The 17729-nt window shown below is 41.1% G+C and overlaps 1 non-coding gene across 1 annotated transcript; it reads left to right on the forward strand.

The window, feature by feature from the left end:
* Nucleotides 1-11880: 11880 nt before the first annotated feature.
* LOC128592916 (U1 spliceosomal RNA) lies at nucleotides 11881-12044 on the forward strand. Its single transcript, XR_008382127.1, has one exon. It is a non-coding gene; the product is annotated as a U1 spliceosomal RNA (small nuclear RNA).
* The last annotated feature ends 5685 nt before the right edge of the window (nucleotides 12045-17729 follow it).

Here is a 17729-nt window from a genome sequence, read left to right on the forward strand (position 1 = left end):
TGTTTTTATTTCTGAATAATGTCTTGGCTATTCCAGGTTTTTTCTGGTTTCATATAAAACAAAGTATTATTTTTTTCAAGATCTTTAAAGTATGACAGTGGAGCTTTAATAGAGATTGCATTAAAATTGTATATTGCTTTGGGTAGTATGGACATTTTAAGAATGTTGATTCTTCCCAGCCATGGGCATAGTATGTTTTTCCATTTGTTAACATTTTCAGCTATTTCTTTTCTTAGAGTTTCATAGTTCTCTTTATAGAGATCTTTGACATTCTTTGTTAGATAAACTCCCAAATATTTCATCTTCTTTGGCACTACTATGAATGGGATAGAGTCCTTAAGTGTTTTTTCAGCTTGACTATTGTTGGTATATAAAAAGGCTACTGATTTATGAATGTTGATTTTGTAACTTGAGATGGTGCTTTATTCCTTGATCACTTCTAAGAGTTTTTTTGTAGAATCCCTAGTGTTTTCCAGATATACAATCATATCATCTGTGAAGAGTGAAAGTTTGATCTCTTCTGACCTTATATGGATACCCTTGATCTCCTTTTCTTCCCTAATTGTGATGGCTAAAGCTTCCATTACAATGTTAGAGAGCAGTGGAGACAATGGGCAGCCTTGTCTGGTTCCCATCTGAGTGGAAATGATTTCAATTTAACTCCATTCAATACGATACTGTTTGTGGGTTTGCTGTAGCTGGCCTCTATCAGTTTAAGAAATGTGGCTCAGCGGGTAGGGCGCCGGTCCCATATGCCGGAGGTGGCGGGTTCAAACCCAGCCCCGGCCAAATTAAAAAAAAAAAAAAAAAAAGAAATGTCCCTTCTATACCAATTTTCTTAAGTGTTCTGATCATGAAGGGATGCTGGATATTATGAAAAGCTTTTTCTGTATCAATTGAGAGAATCATATGGTCTTTGTTTTTTAATTTGTTTATGTGCTGAATTCTACTTATAGATTTACGTATACTGAACCAGCCTTGAGACCCTGGGATAAAACCGACTTGGTCATGATGTATAATTTGTTTGATGTGTTGCTGGATTCTGTTTGTTAGGATCTTGTTTGTTGAATATTTTTGCATCTATATTCATTAGTGATATTGGTCCATAATTTTCTTTTCGTGTTGGGTCTTTTCCTGGTTTGGGGATCAGGGTGATGTTTGGTTCATAGAATGTGTTGGGTAGTCTTACTTCTTTTTCTAAATTTTGGAACAGGTTGGGTAATATAGGTACTAGTTCCTCTTTAAAGGTTTGGTAGAATTCTGACATGACTCCATCTGGTCATGGCCTTTTCTTTTTAGGGAGATTTCATATGGTTGATGCTATTTCAGAACTTGATATTGGCCTGTTCAACATTTCCACTTGATTCTGGCTAAGTCTTGGAAGGTGACGTGCTTCCAAGTATTAGTCAATTTCCTTCAGATTTTCATATTTCTGAGAATAAAGTTTTTTGTAATATTCATTAAGGATTTTTTGAATTTCTGAGGAGTCTGTTGTTATTTCATCTTTGTCATTTCTGATTGATGAGATTCGAGATTTTACTCTTTTTTTCCTGGTTAGGTTAGCCAAAGGTTTATCTATTTTATTGACCTTTTCAAAAAACCAACTTTTTAATTTATTGATCTGTTGTATAATTCTTTTGTTTTCAATTTCATTTAATTCTGCTCTAATTTTGGTTATTTATTTTCTTCTGAGTTTGGGGTTGGAATATTCTTCCTTTTCCAATTGCTTGAGATGTCCCATTAAGTTGTTAACTTCCTGTCTTTCCGTTCTCTTGAGGAAGGCTTCTAGTGCTATAAATTTCCCTCTTAGGACTGCCTTTGCGATATCCCAGAGGTTCTGATAATTTGTGTCTTCATTGTTGTTTTGTTCAAAAATTTGGCAATTTTCTTCTTAATCTCATCTCTGACCCAGCTGTCATTCAGCCTAAGGTTATTTAACTTCCATATTTTTGTATGAGTATGTAGATTCCTTTTGTTACTGAGTTCAACTTTTATTCCATGGTGGTCCGAGAAGATGCAAGGAATAATTTTTATTCCTTTAAATTTACTGAGGTTAGACTTGTGACCTAAGATGTGATCGATTTTGGAGTATGTTCCGTGGGCTGATGAGAAGTATGTGTATTCAGTTTTGTTGGGATGAAGTGTTCTGTAGATGTCTGCTAAATCCAAATGTTGGATGGTTAGGTTTAAATCTAACATTTCTTTGCTTAGCTTCTTATTGGAGGATCTATCCAGCACTGCCAAAGGAGTGTTGAAATCTCCAACCATTATGGAGCTGGAGGAAATCAATTTGCTCACGTCTGTTAGAGTTTCTCTTATAAATTGAGGTGCATTCTGGTTGGGTGCATAGGTATTAATAATTGAAATCTGATCATATTGAGTATTACCCTTAACAAATATGAAGTGACCATTCTTTTTTTTTTTTTTTGTGGTTTTTGGCCGGGGCTGGGTTTGAACCTGCCACCTCTGGCATATGGGACCGGTGCCCTACTCCTTGAGCCACAGGCGCCACCCTGACCATTCTTTTTTTTTTAATAAAAAAATTGTATTTATTTAGAAGCATTCAGAATGTCAACAAAACAGCTGCAACTGCAACTTTTTTTTTGCAATTACAGAGTGGTATTCGTTAACAGAACAACAATTATTTCTTTTTCTTTTTATTTTTCAACAATTATTTTGTATAAGCTGCATCAGAGACAACTGAAGATGAAAAAACTACCATCCCCATATATAACTAATTTGTGCTGTGCACCAACAGGAACCTGCTTTAAATTTCCATGCCAATTTACAACCCCCATACTGTACCAGGCAAAGTTAGTGGCTATTGAAAATACCACCAGGACAGGGCTCTGTAAAGACACATTCGGTAGTGTGTTAACTATACAAAAAAAGACACTGTATAGTTTAAAAACAAATCTTACACAGCCTTACATTTCAATTTTTTTCTTTAAAAGGAGTGAGTTGTGTGCAGGGGGGTTAAATGCTTTATAGACAAGAAAAAAACTGTGCTAGAACCAACTTATTCATCGTCATCACCTTCTTCTTCATCTTCCTCCTCCTCTTCATCCTCTTCGTCCTCCTCATCTTCCTCCTCTTCCTTCTTTTTCTTGCTTTTTTCAGCCTTGACGACTCCCTTTTTCGCTGCATCAGGCTTTCCTTTAGCTCAGTATGCAGCAATATCCTTTCGTATTTTTCCTTCAGCTTTGCAGCCTTCTTTTCATCAGGCTGGTTGTCATCCACAGCAGTGTTATTTCACATCTTCCCCAGCTTCTTTGCAACATCACCAATGGATAGGCCAGGATGTTCTCCTTTGATTTTTGGGCGATACTCAGAATAGAACAAAAAAAAGGCCGAAGGAGGTCTCTTGGGTGCATTGGGATCCTTGAACTTCTTTTTTGTTTCCCCTTTAGGAGGGATATAAGTTTTCATTTCTCTTTCATAATGGGCCTTGTCTGCCTTTGCCGTATCTTCAAATTTTCCTTTCTCTTTAGCAGACATGGTCTTCCACCTCTCTGAGCACGTCTTAGAAAACTCTGAGAAGTTGACTAAAGCATCTGGTGCTTCTTCTCGTGCTCCTCCTGACAAGTTTGCACAAAGAATGCATATGATGACATTTTGCCTCTCGGCTTCTTAGGAACTCCTTTGTCCATGTTTAGTTATTTTTCCTCAGCGAGGCACAGAGTCGCCCAGTGCCCATCTGGCTCTCACTTGCCCCGGCGCTGTCTCTATAGAGCTCAATGTACTGCAATGGCTGTGAGAGTGGGAGCCAGACGCAGCCTGCTCACTCTCTCCACTCTGTAACCGAAGTGACCATTCTTATCCTTCCTTACTTTTGTTGGTTTAAAGCCTATTGTACCTGCAAATAGAATTGCAATACCTGCTTTTTTCTGATTACCATTTGCCTGAAATATGGACGACCATCCTTTCACCCTAAGTCTATATTTATCTTTTAAGTTAAGATGTGACTCTTGTATGCAGCAAATATCTGGCCTGAGTTTTTGTATCCAGTCAGCTAGCCTGTGCCTCTTTAGAGGACAGTTTAAGCTGTTCACATTAATGGAGAATATTGATAAGTCTGGTAAAATTTTGGGTGTTGAGTTTTTCGAAAGTCCAGTGGACATTTTTAATCCTTTCACCAGTGTGGAAGTTGGAGTTTGATCAAAAGTTTCTGAGTGAGTTTACTTTTGTGGTAGAGGATTGGGCTGGTCATTATGGAGGATAGGTCTGAGAATATCCTGAAGAGCTGGTTTGGTTATGGCAAATTTCTTCAAAATATGAATGTCATTAAAGTATTTAATTTCTTCATCATAAAGGAAACTCAGCTTAGCTGGATACAGGATCCGGGGTTGAAAGTTATTTTGCTTTAGGAGATTAAAAGTCACTGACCACCCTCTTCTGGCTTGAAAAGTTTTAGCAGAGTGATCTGCAGTCATTCTAATATTCTTCCCTTTGTAGGTAATGGATTTCTTACGTCTGGCTGCTTTCAGAATTTTCTCTTTCACATTAACTTTAGTGAAGTTAATTATGATAGGCCTGGGAGATGTCTTTTTCGGATTGAGTTGTGCTGGGGTTTTGAAATTGTCTGCTATCAGAATTTCAGAATCTCTTGGCATGTCTGGAAAATTGTCTTTCATAATTTCATGGAGAAGGGCCTCTGTGTCTTGTAAGGTCACTTCATCACTTTCGGGGATTCCAATGAGGCAGATATTAGCCTTCTTCAATTTATTGCAGAGCTCTCTGGGAGAATGATCCATTTTTGCTCTCCATTTCTCTTCCTCTTTCGGAGTTTGGGAGCATTCAAAGGCTTTGTCTTCAATGTCAGAAATTCTTTTTTCTGCTTGGTTCACTCTGTTACTGTGGGTTTTTTCTCTATTTTTTCAGATCTTTGAGGGCTGCAAATTCTTGCTTCAGTGCATCAAAATATTTGGTGGTTTTGTCTTTAAATTCATTAAATTCTTGAGACAACTTTTGAATTTCTCCTCAAATTTCTATTTCTAAATTTTCCTCCATTCTATTAATCTTATTTGCAGTCCAAATTCTGAATTCGATTTCTGACATCTTAGCCAGCTGTTTATGAATGGGATCTTTAGTTACATCTGCCGTATCTTTCCTTGAGGGGGTTGATCTATTCTGGTTTTTCATGTTACTAGAGTTTTTCCGCTGAGTCCACCCCATGATTGTTTTACACCATTTGATTTTTCCCCTGGAGATTTGTCGAGGACCCATACAGTGCTATGGCCTGAGAAACTGGCGTCCTGTTTGGTGTGGTGAGGCTAAGTAGTTCTGTCGTGTTTTCAGCTGGTCTCTGTTCCACCCTAGTGAAACAGTTACTCTCGGTTGAAGTCTCAGCTGTGGAGAAATACCAGCAGTTAAGTCACCCCACCCTGCACAGGCAACAATTGGAAAAGGAAAATCAAACCTTCCTACCACCACACACCCAGGGCACCACCTGAATATTCCCTGGGCGATTGGCTCAGTTCAAAAAGTCCAAATCTTTCATTTCAGTCAGCACCTGTCTCAGGTGGGAGAGTTTAAAATGTCTCTGGCAACTGGATCACAGAGTCTAGTGACTACTCAGATATGGCTTGCTCTGGTGCTCCGTGGAGTCAGGAGGACCCACCCAGCAAATAGATCAGTCTGGGAAGGTTGATGCCTCCTTCCCCACCTTGCAGCTCTGTCACACCCAGTCACTGATAGCCCTGCAGGGCTGTAACCCAGTTGCCTGTAGTGAACAGATACTCCAGGGGTTTGCACCTGCCTGAATCACAGGGAAATCTGTTTCTGCTCAGGCAGGCCACTGCACTCTGCCTCTATCTAGCAGGGGGAGGTGAGGCCTGACAACCTCAGGCGCTTGATGGAGGCTGGGGGGGTGTTCACTCAGTTCCAGCCCTGCCCCTGATTGATGTTACTGACAGAACAGAACAGAACAACTTTGCGGGAATTTGTTTCTGTCCCTGCTAAATTCCCCTGCAGAAAAGAAGCTATTTTGAGTTCCCAGAGCCTGTACCTCAGGCCCTGTCTTTGCTGCTGCTGTTTTGTATTTGGATAGCTGTCAGTTCTAGCCTCCTGTCTTCCTTTGTCTATAGGCTGACGATCCCCTGAGGGCTGGGTGCATCTGAGGCTCAGTAAAACGGTCCTCTGGGTCAGCCCCGCCCTGGGAACTTCCTGGCTTTGCGCATGCATTTCTAGTCCCTGTGCTCCACCCAGGCTGGTACCACCTTAGACAAACCCTTTACTCACGGGGCCTGCGTTTCCATCCCAGATCTGTTCCATGGTGGTTGCCACTGGAGAAGATGCCTGGCCTCCTCTGGTTGCCCAGGGAGACAGGGGGTGTGGCTTTGGAATATCCAGGAATGAGCCCTATTGTTGCCAAAAGATGGCTGCTGCTCTAGTCCTTGGGGCACTGCCGCTCCAGTGTGGTTCCCTCTCAGCCGACCGTCCTCTCCTCACTCCCATGTCCCAGAGTTTGCACTGACCAGCTGCAGTTTATGCCCTGTCCACACCCCTTGAGAAATCACCCAAGAATCTGGACTCCTGGGGGACAGGCCTCCAGACCTCAAGAGTGAGAGTGGAGGGGAGTGCTGGGAGCTCAGAGTTGCAGGTAGAGAATATATACAGTTTTATACAGTTTTATGCCTGGCAGGAGAACGCCGTGGCACCCTAGTAGGGGAGGTAGGTCCAGTTTTTAGACGGTCTCCGCCATGAAGTGTAGTGGGAGGACCTTTGAACTCTGCTCTTTTGTTTGTGGGGCACTACGAGCCATTCTCATGGGGGAGGGGACTCCCATCCACTTGGTGATGGATTTTGTACCTTTTGTTTGTATCCTTGTGGTCACAGCTCGCCTCAGTGGGGTTGATGTGCGTTCTTCAACCTTCTCTCTTGGTGCAGCTCAAATCCACCAGGTTACTTACTAAATTTCTGTCCTTTAACTCTCCTTCTGGACGGGAACCTCTGGAAAGCTGGCTTCAGTCAGCCATCTTGTCTCTGCCCCTCCCCGCCCCCCTCACCCCATTTGAAGTATTTCTTAAGAGTGCAGGGTAAAGGGTAAGTGGGATGGGACAGATATCTCCTGCTTTAGTTTTTATTTAAAGCCCATGATTGGTAACTTTGATATCTGGGTGATCTGTTCTGTTTCAATTGTCTGTTTCCCTTGGGTTTGTCTCTTGGCATACAAAGACATTTTTAGTTAAATGTCAGACATTGTGTTGAAAAATTATAGCTACTTCAGTAATGTTATCTTTGCCAAAAGAAGGTTTCTTGAGTTTCTGTCAGGAAGTTAAAGTAGGAGTACATGTTGCTTTAATTTAGTCACTGAGCGTGTTTGAAATTGGGTGTTTGTCTTTGTAAGGGTTGACTATGTTCAACCTTACTCCTCGGGTGTGTGTGAACCTTTAGTGGTCCTAACTGAGTTTGAGGATGTTCATCAGAATCCCTCTGCCTTGATAGCTGTGAACTCCAGTTTTCACTGCCCCAGTTTTGTGAGATTGCTGATCGCTTGTTTTCCCACTCCCTTAGAGGTTTCTTCTGGGAGAATTTCTTTAATAAATAACTTGCACCATCTTTCTTGGCTTAAGTTCTGCTTCTGGGAGAACCTGACCTAAGACAACATCTATCAATAAAGCAAAGTTTGATGGGCAGACAAAAGTAAGACTTGGAGATAAGTAAATCCATCCCTCAGTTATGCTGAGGCCAAAAAACAACCTACACATTTCTGCGTTCCATCTTGAGGACCATTAGAATACTAATCTTATTTTATTTTTATTATTTATTTTATAGCTGCCCACTTATTTCTGCCTAAGCAGAGGTTGGTAAAGGAATAAAGGAAGAAATGCAGATTTAGATACACTGTCAGATACTTCGGTTTCTTTTTGGCTAAGCCTACAGCTAGTAGGCCAAAGCCACAGCTAGGGCCTTCCATCTAGGTATTGTTCTAAAGAGATTAACTCAAAACATTTACACTTCTTACTCATAATTTATCAACCTGCTGTGCAGATCTGGAATTTACTTTTACTTCAGAATAATACTTTCTTCTTCATTTAGGCCCACCTTCCTCCTCCAGTGGCTTCCTGCAGGGTGCCGGCCTGGCTGACATGGGATTGAAGCAACACTGGGGATCTTGTAAGTCCTGGAGTACTTTCTGTATTAATCCTTAGGGACAAAATAACCTTAGTGACAATTTTCGCTCTCCTTGCATTTTAACTTTAAGAAAATCAAAGTGGGCTTGGTGTCCATAGCATAGTGGTTATGGCACCAGCCACATACACTGAGGGTAGCAGGTTCTAACCTGGCCCCAGCCAGCTGAATAACTGCAGCCAAAAAACAGCTGGGCGTTGTGGCAGGTGCCTGTAGTCTGGGAAGGCTGAGACATAAGGCCAAGAGTTTGAAGTTACTGTGAGCTGTGACACCACAGCACTCTACCGAGGGCAACATAATGAGACTGTCTCAAAAAAAACAAAAACAAAACAACAAACAAACAAAAAACACAAGAAAAGAAAATCAAAATGGGCTGGGAGCAGGGGCTCATGCCTGTAATTCCAGCACTTTGGGAGGCCGAGATGGGAGGATCACCTGAGCTCACAGGTTTGAGACCAGCCTGAGCTAAAGCGAGACCCCATCTCTAAAACAATAGGTGGGTGTTGTGGCAGGAGCCTGTAGTCCCAGCTACTTGGGTGACAAAGTGAGACTGTCTCAAAAAAGAAAAAAAAAAAAGAAAATTAAAATTATATCTCTGAAGATACTCAAATCTGCATTCAATAAAAGAGATTTAGTACTAAAAATAAGTGAGATTTATATAGATTATCAATAGAAAAATATGAACTAGTTTGTGCACAAAACTATTCAATTTAGATAGTATGTTAGTCTTCTCAAGCTGCCATAACAAAATGCCACAGGCTGGGTGGCGTAAGCAACAGAAATTTATTTTCTCACAATTCGGCTGCCTGGAAGTCCAAGATCAGGGTGCCAGCCCGCTTGGGCTCTGATGAGGGCTCTCTTCCTGGTTGCAGACAGCTGTCTTCTTGCTGTGTCCTCATATGGTGGAGAGAGAGAAAGAGTGGGGACCACAGACCACTGAGCCACTTCTTCAGGTAACTCCAGGGCCTGCTGGGACCCGCTCACATCTGTACCACTTCCACTGGATGATGGAGCACTGCTTGGCACATCTAGCTTTGTGACTTGGCAGGTCAGATGACACTCAGTTGCTGATGGGCAGTGCAGGTTGCATGGTAATTTGGTGGCCTGTGGTCAAGTGTTCAGTCTCTCCAAAGGCACAGCAGCAGGCCAACATCTATTTTGCAAAACAAGAGTAGTTGTCTGCAGAATATGGCAGGGCTTTGTTTCAAAATCCTAAGGGTCTGTGTTTCAGTTCACCTATAGGGGCCTTCCACAGGCTCCAGATGGCGCCCACATCTCCACTGACTTCCACTACCATTCTGCTGGGCTGTATGGCGCAGGTGTGGGGGCAGCTTGCACAGCAGCCTGAATCTCTCTTTCTTTTTTTTTTTGAGACAGAGTCTCACTATGTCACCATTGGCAGAGTGCTGTGACATCATAGCTCACGGCAACCTCAAAGTCTTGGGCTTAAGCGATTCTTTTGCCTCAGCTTCCTAAGTAGCTGGGACTACAGGCGCCCGCCACAATGCCTGGCTATTTTTTGGTTGTAGTTGTCATTGTTGTTTGGCAGGCCTGGGCTGGATTCAAACCTGCCAGCTCTGGTGCATGTGGCTGGCTCCCTAGCCGCTGAGCTACAGGTGTCGAGCCAAGCAGCCTGGAGCTCTTACAGAGCTTTTTCTTGTTCTGGGCCTGACTCAGAACTAGCAGCTTTTTGAGTCACTCAGTAAATGGGCTGAAATAATACACCCAATGTGGAATACATAGCCTCTAAAATCCCAAGAGGCCTGTTAGGCATTGTACTTCTTTGGGCCTTAGGAGTAGTCAGAGGCAAGTAATTTGTCAGTCACCATGTAAGGAATTTATGGACATGCTTCATGCACTGCGTCTCTAAACATTCCACAGAGGAAGAAGTCCCCTGAATTTTCTTCAGATTTATTGCCCTTCCTCTGACATGCAAACATCTTACCAGTGAGTCTAGGGTAGTTGCTACTTCTTGCTCACTAGGTCAAATTAGTGTAATGTCATCAATGGAGTGGACCAGTGTGCTATTTTGCGGAAGGGAAAGGTGATCAAGGTGTCTGCAAACTGAATAATGACACAGGGCTAGATAATTTATATGCCTTTGAGGTAGGACAGTGAAGGTGTATTGCTGGCCTTGCCTGCTGAAGCAGACTGCTTCTGGTGATTCTCATTGACAGCGGTGGAGAAAAAGCATTTGCCAGATCAATATCTGCCTACCAGGTACCAGGAGACATGTTACGTGCTCAAGCAATGAAACCACATCTGGTACAGCAGCTGCAATTGGAGTCACCACCTGGTTAAGCGTATGATAATCCATTGCTGCTTTCAAAGATCTGCCTCTTTTTTGCACAGGCCAAATAGGAGAGTTGAATGGAGAGATGGTGGGAGTCACCACCCTTGTATCTTTCACGTCCCCAATGACGGCCCTAATCTCTGAAATACCTGTCTGTATTGCTTTTGGTTTACTGGTTCCCTAGGCAGAGGCACATCTAGTGGCTTTCATTTTGCCTTTCCCACAGTAATAGCCCTCACTCCAAAGGTCAGGAAACCCCTGTGGGGATTCTACCTGCTGGTAAGAAAATTCCAATTATACATCCCAGAACTGGAGAAATAACCACCGGATGGGCTCAGGAACCTGCTGGGCCCACTGTGAGTCAGATTGAATTAAAACTTCATTGATCATCTGACCTCCATAAGCCCATAGTCTGTTGGGTGAACTACAGTGGTGTTTTGGGTCTCCTGAATTAGAGGCAGTTCAGAGCCAGTGTCTAGTAGTCCCTGAAAGGTCTGATTATTCCTTTCCCCATTGCACTGTTATCCTGGTAAAAGGTTGCAGGTTCTGTTGGGGAAGACTGGGGGAAGATTAACAGTATATATTTTTGATAGTATCCTGGGGTCCTTCCTCAAGGGGTCCCACACCCTTCTTCATTCAAGGTGTTTTGGGTTTGCAAATTAACTCATCTGTAAACTAAAAATTGAAGAACTGTGATTCTCTGTTGTTATGATTTGGTTAGACTTTTGTTCACTTAACTTAGAACTTTCTTGCTCATACAGGTCACATAATAATTTAATAGGCTTCCTACCTATTTTACTTTGGGACACCATGATCAACTAGCCAATGTCATAGGTCTGCATGAGTCAGACTATTCATTGCTGTTTTGACTCTGATGGCACCATAATAAACACACTTACCTTCCCCTTGGTGGTTAAGTGCTGCCATCTGTCCCCTGCAACTACTCCCATTGCATTTAGTTTTCCCAATTCAGTGACTGCAGTTCCCCCTGAAAGGTCTGGCATGTAGGGAAGAGTACAGAGTTCTTCAAGGATTCTGGGACTTGAATCTAGTATAACTCTAAGATCAAAGACGAGTTGTAGGGGTAGGTCCTGAGAAGAATCAGCATTGTCTTTTATGGAATTGCCTAGTGGGAGGCCATCAGAGTTTTTTTTTTGGCAATGGGCAATGAATCCCCTCAGATGAGGGTGGAGAGGATTTTACCACTGGGGGTGGGGCGACCACTCCCAGTGAGTGTGCATGGGTTTGAATGCTGCCTTATCTGCCTACTAATCATGGGGCCTTGGCAAAGTTATTTAGATTTTTCTAAATGTAAGTTTCATAACCTTTAAATTAGGATTTATCTAAAATTCATATGGATGCTAAAGAGTAAAGACAAAGCAAGCGATAGAGAGAGATTTACCGTCTCTGATATTAAAACTACTTATGAAATCATTATATTAAAACGAGGTTATATACTTACCTGGCAGGGGAGATACCATGATCACGAAGGTGGTTTTCCCAGGGCAAGGCTTATCCATTGCACTCTGGATGTGCTGACCCCTGCGATTTCCCCAAATGTGGGAAACTCGACTGCATAATTTGTGGTAGTGGGGGACTGCGTTCGCGCTTTCCCCTGTTAAAAAAAAAAGAAAATAAAAAAAAAACAAAAACAAAAAAAAAACAAAACGAGGTTATATTGGTTTAGAGATAGACAATTAGACTAAAAATGCAGAATCTAGAACCTAGAAATACACCTACAATATATAGGAATGTTTGGCAAGTCCAAGTTGGCATTACAAATCAGTGGGGACACATACATGGATTAGTCAAGTCAGTCAAGTCAGATAATTGCCCATATTGAATAAGACAAAATTAGATAACTGCCATAGACAAAGATAAATTTCAGATGCACTAAAACCTGAATGTGGAAGGAAAATTATTTTGTAAAAAATAGAGAAAAATATTATGATAATAAAGTGGGGAAAGATTTCTTACACAAGCTGGAGAAAAGACATACACAGAGAAAAGGATGAATTAATACCTCCGTGAACTTTAAAATAAACCAAAAACCAAACAAAACTTCTGCTCAACCAATGATTCTGTGAGCAAAGACACACTCACTAAGACTAGGAAAAGATGTTTATAATGCATATAGTCAACTCAACAGAAGACTGTAATCTAGAATACATAAAGACATGTATTAGTATGAAAAAGGCAAACAATTCAATAAAAAGTAGACAAAGATTATGAACAGGCAATTTAGGGATGAGGAATTTGAATGACCAAAAAAAAAACATATGAAAAGTGTTCAAACACATTTGCAGTTAGGCTTATGAAAATTGAAACATTAATAAGAAACTAATTCATGCCCATCAGATTAGCCAGAAAGTAAGAAATTAGATAACACCAAGTATTGGCAAAGCATGTGAGGAAACACTCACTCGTACTTTGCTGATGGGGGTATGGACAGATACAACTCATTGGAGAAGGAAACTGGTAATACCTAACAAAGTGGAAAATGAACATGCTCGATTTTCCATGTCTAGATTTATTCTACACCAGTGGTCACATCCTATGGCCCTCAGGCCAAATAGGGGCCACCTGTGTTTGTGAATTGACTCCTTATTGGAACGTAATGCTTGTGTCTATTAATGTACATGTTGTCTATGGCTGTTGTCATGTTACACAGCAGAGACTCACACACAAAAAAATGAAGGCCCACAAATCCTGAAATATTCACCATTTGGTTCTTTATAGGAAAAGGTTTCTGACCTCTGACCTAGACTTTAGAGAAACTCTCATGAATATACACACCAAAAAATACATAAGGATATTCTTTGCTACTGTTTTTGATACAAAATTGTGTATATCATCTTTTTTCACCAACAGGACAATGGATAAAAAAAGTGTGTATGCAGCAGAATACTGTATAGTTAATTAAAATAACTAGATGTTTATGAAACAACTAACATGTATATCAACATGGATAAATCTCAACATATTGGTAAGTAGAAAGCAGCAATTTTCAAAATACACCTTTTAAAAAAATTTTTTTTTATTGTTAAATCATAGCTGTGTACATTAGTGCAATCGCCTGTACCCATTCTAAGATGCACCATAGATGTGGCCCCACCCATTACCCTCCTTCCACCAAAACCTCCCCCCGCTTCCCTTTCCTTGGCCCTTTCCTCATAGTCTTGTGCTATAGTTGGGTCATAGTCTTCATGTGAAAGCTATAATTTAGCTTCATAGTAGGGCTGAGTACATTGGATACTTTTTCTTCCATTCCTGAGATACTTTGCTAAGAAGAATATGTTCCAGCTCCATCCATGTAAACGTGAAAGAGGTAAAGTCTCCATCTTTCTTTAAGGCTGCATAGTATTCCATGGTGTACATGTACCACAATTTGCTAGTCCATTTGTGGGTCGATGGGCACTTGGGCTTCTTCCATGACTTAGCAATTATGAATTGGGCTGCAATAAACATTCTGGTACAGATGTCTTTGGTGTATTGTGACTTTTGGTCTTCTGGGTATAAACCTAATAAAGGAATTATAGGATTGAATGGCAGGTCTATTTTTAGGTCTCTAAGTATTCTCCAAACATCCTTCCAGAAGGAACGTATTAGTGTGCATTCCCACCAGCAGTGTAGAAGTGTGCCCTTTCCTCCACATCCACGCCAACATTTCTGGTTTTGGGATTTTGTTAGGTGGGCTACTCTTATTGGGGTTAGGTGATATCTCAGAGTAGTTTTGATTTGCATTTCTCTGATGATTAAGGATGATGAGCTTTTTTTCATGTGTTTGTAGATTTTGCGTTGGTATGGTCACCACCACCCTCTTTCCCCTCTTGGCCCCATGAAATAGTTGTTTCACACAGTGGTCAGCAGTGGATGGAACCATTCAATGAATGTGGCTGGGGAATAATCATTTTTGAATGTCACTATAAGTGGAACAACCGTCATTGGGTACTTCCTGATGTAATGTGGGTTTGAAATATCATCTGTGAAATGTTCTTGACACAAAAGATGAAACTGAATCTAACCAAGAGCTGTATTTCAATTTATGGAAAATGTGAATGATAGAGTTAATGACACGGGGGAGAAAGTGGACATACTTGGGGTGTGGGGGGTTGTACAGGAATCCTATGCGGTTTCTCTAAACCATAGGAACATACCAAGGGGGGAGAACATGAGTGTGTGTATGTGTGTGTACGTGTGTGTGCGTGCTCCTTTACATTAGAAGGGACGTAAGAGATGTAACAACCAAATGCAATGCATTGTCACTATTTGTACCTTATTTAAATAAATCAACTGTGAAAGGCATTTTTAAGACAACTAGTGAAATTGGACTATAGTCTGGATTGATACCAGTGAGTTATTGATACTTCTGGTAGGTGTGATAGTGTGATTATACTTATGTAAGAAATGTTCATATTTTTAGAGAACTGCAGATTGCATGCAATATATAGCAGTGCAATCATACAATGTATGCAATTTATTTTAAAATACTTCAGCAAAATTCCCCCAAATCAAAAACCCAAAAAAAGAGCTGGTTAAGCAAATGTGACAAAGTCTTGATAATTATTGAATCTGGGTGATGAATTTATAGAAGGAGTCTGTTGTATTGCTCTCCCTACTTTTATAATGTTTCAAAATGGTTGTAATATAAAAGAATCTATCCAGAATTTGGTCATTTTCTCACTCCTTGTCCTACTACTACCTTGATCCAAGCCTCTACTCTCTATGTTGCAATAGGCTTCTAACATGTTTCCCTGCTTCTACTGTGAGCTTCACATAGTGGAGTCCCGACACAGCAGCCAGAGTCAGCCAGTCATGACACTTCTCTGTGCAAAGCTTCCAGTGGCTCTGATCTCACAGTGGTAGCCTAGGAAGCACTCCCTGTGCTTCAGCCTTAGGCTGCTGGTGGTCGGCCCTGTCCTCTGGCCTTGGCTTTCTCTGTTACTGCCTCCTGGTCTCCCTTTCTTTCTTTCCTTCCTTCCTTCCTTCCTTCCTTCCTTCCTTCCTTCCTTCCTTCCTTCCTTCCTTCCTTCCTTCCTTCCTTCCTTCTCCTTCCTTCCTTCCTCCCTCCCTCCCTTTCTTCTCTCTCTCTCTCTTCCGCCCTCCCTCTCTCTCCATAGTTTTACTCTATCACCCTGGATAGAGTGCTGTGGTGTCATAGCTCACAGCAACCTCAAACTCTTGGGCTCAAGAGAACCTTTTGCCTCAGCCTCCCTAGTAGCTGGAACTACAGGCACCTGTCACAATGCCTGATATTTTTCTATTTTTTACTAGCAATGGGGTCTTGCTTTTGCTCAGGCTGATCTCGAACTCCTCAAGCAATCCACCTGCCTCAACTTCCCAGAGTGCTAGGATTATAGGCATGAGCCACTGCACCAGGCTACTGCCTCAAATCTTTTTGAAATGTCATATTCTCAAAGAGAACAACTCAGATCATCCCACCTAAAATCATACTCTGTCCTCCACTCTGTGGCTTACCCCTCCCCTTCCCCCTGCTTTAATCTTCTCTGGACATGTCCCTTCATTTGACACGCTATATGTGTCACCCATGCATCTTTCACTGACTGTCTTCATGTCTCTACCGTGAAGAAGGAGAACAGAGGGAGATTCTCATCTGTTTTGTTTCTGGCGTTAGACAATGTTCCGACTAGCACATGATACCTATGAAATGCTCAATGTTTTTTAAAAAAGTCTTACTGATTGAATATCATTTATTTCTCATCATTAAATGAAGGTAGTATTGTGTGAGGCAAGAGAAAGGGTCTTCATTTACAGGGGCTTGGATTTGAATTTTAGGTCTGCCATTTACTAGCTAGCAATGTGACCTTGGACAAGGCATATATCTTCGTTAGCCCCAATTTGCTCATCTCTGAAGTGGGGCGAACACTCATCCCTTGTACTGTCCATGATTGCTATTAGGATCAAAAGTTCTATTCAATGTGAAGAATGCTTACTAACAATTAATAGTGAAACTTATTTGTTGGATACATAATATGCTCCAGGCTCTGTGTTGATATTAATAGTTTAATAGTATATGTATAAAATTTCATTTAATCATCACAATAACTATATGAACTTTTAAAGAAGCTGAACTTTACAGATATGGAAACTGAGGGAGTTCAAAGGGCTTTTTTAAGGTCACTAAGTGTCAGATTGGATATTTCACTTCAGAACTCTCTAATTTTAAATACTCTGCATTGTGTATTGTAGAGCCAGGGTTTTATGGTTCTGAAAGTTAAGGACTTCTTCCCTCGCTAGCATGTTGCTGCTGTTTAACTCTAATTTTACTAAAAACAATTCAAGTGTTTTATATTAAAGTGACTAGTTCTCTTAATGTCAGAGAACTAACTGTCAAGTATGAACATTTGAAGGAAAGAAGAGGTCAAAGATGAAATGTTGACAAATCTTTGGAGTAATTCCATTTAGACTATATTCAAACATATCTTAGACAGAAGGAAATTCAGGGCCAGAGCTGCTTCTATAAAAAGAAATTTTCCCTTTTAGAAAATGCTGCTATGGTCTTCATTTTGCAAGAATCAGAATTCCATTTTAAGCATGCAAGTGGATTTTGAAATTTGGAAAATATCAACGTCTTAGTTCTTACCACAGCTGAAGATTGTCACTTAGAAAAATGTGGCTCCCAACCAACTTCCTCCTCACCCACTGGATGGCTAAGAGTTATGTAATTGTAGATGATCAGTAATTTGAAACAGAGACTATCATAGTCAGAGAGATCTCATATTTTCCCTGTAAATATATTCTGCATTGCAGTCCATAGTTATCTTGTTCAAATAAAGAAAGTAAATCAAAATCATCCTTCACCAAGAACAACCATTTTTCTTCCCTGTAGGTGAGTGGACAGGAGTGGAAGACAAGGGCAAGAGAAGAACTGTGAACAGAGACGGGCAGGAGGCTGCAGAAATGGAATTACAGGTTAGCTTTACCTAACTTGAACTGTAAGAGCCTATATTGGCCTTTGGAAGTCATATGTTCACTAAGTATTTGTTGAATTACTTACTTTGGATCATCCTTGCTACCTTTGATCGATTCCATCGGAGGAAATAAGCATCAGCCCACCAAGGCCATTCCATGAATACATTGTGAGCTAGTACTCACATATGTGCAGCATTGTTCCCTGAGACCAGAAAGCACAGTCACTTTCAGGGTTCATCAACAGGAGAATGGCTAAGCCATTTATGGCACATCCATTTGATGGAACAGTATGCATATATACTGATAGAGAAAGATCTCTCAAATAGAGTTTCAAGTGGAAAAGCAAGTTGCAAAACGATGAGTGAAATAT

Source organism: Nycticebus coucang, chromosome 8 (assembly GCF_027406575.1).
Source record: "Nycticebus coucang isolate mNycCou1 chromosome 8, mNycCou1.pri, whole genome shotgun sequence".
NCBI classification, from domain to species: Eukaryota; Metazoa; Chordata; class Mammalia; order Primates; family Lorisidae; genus Nycticebus; species Nycticebus coucang.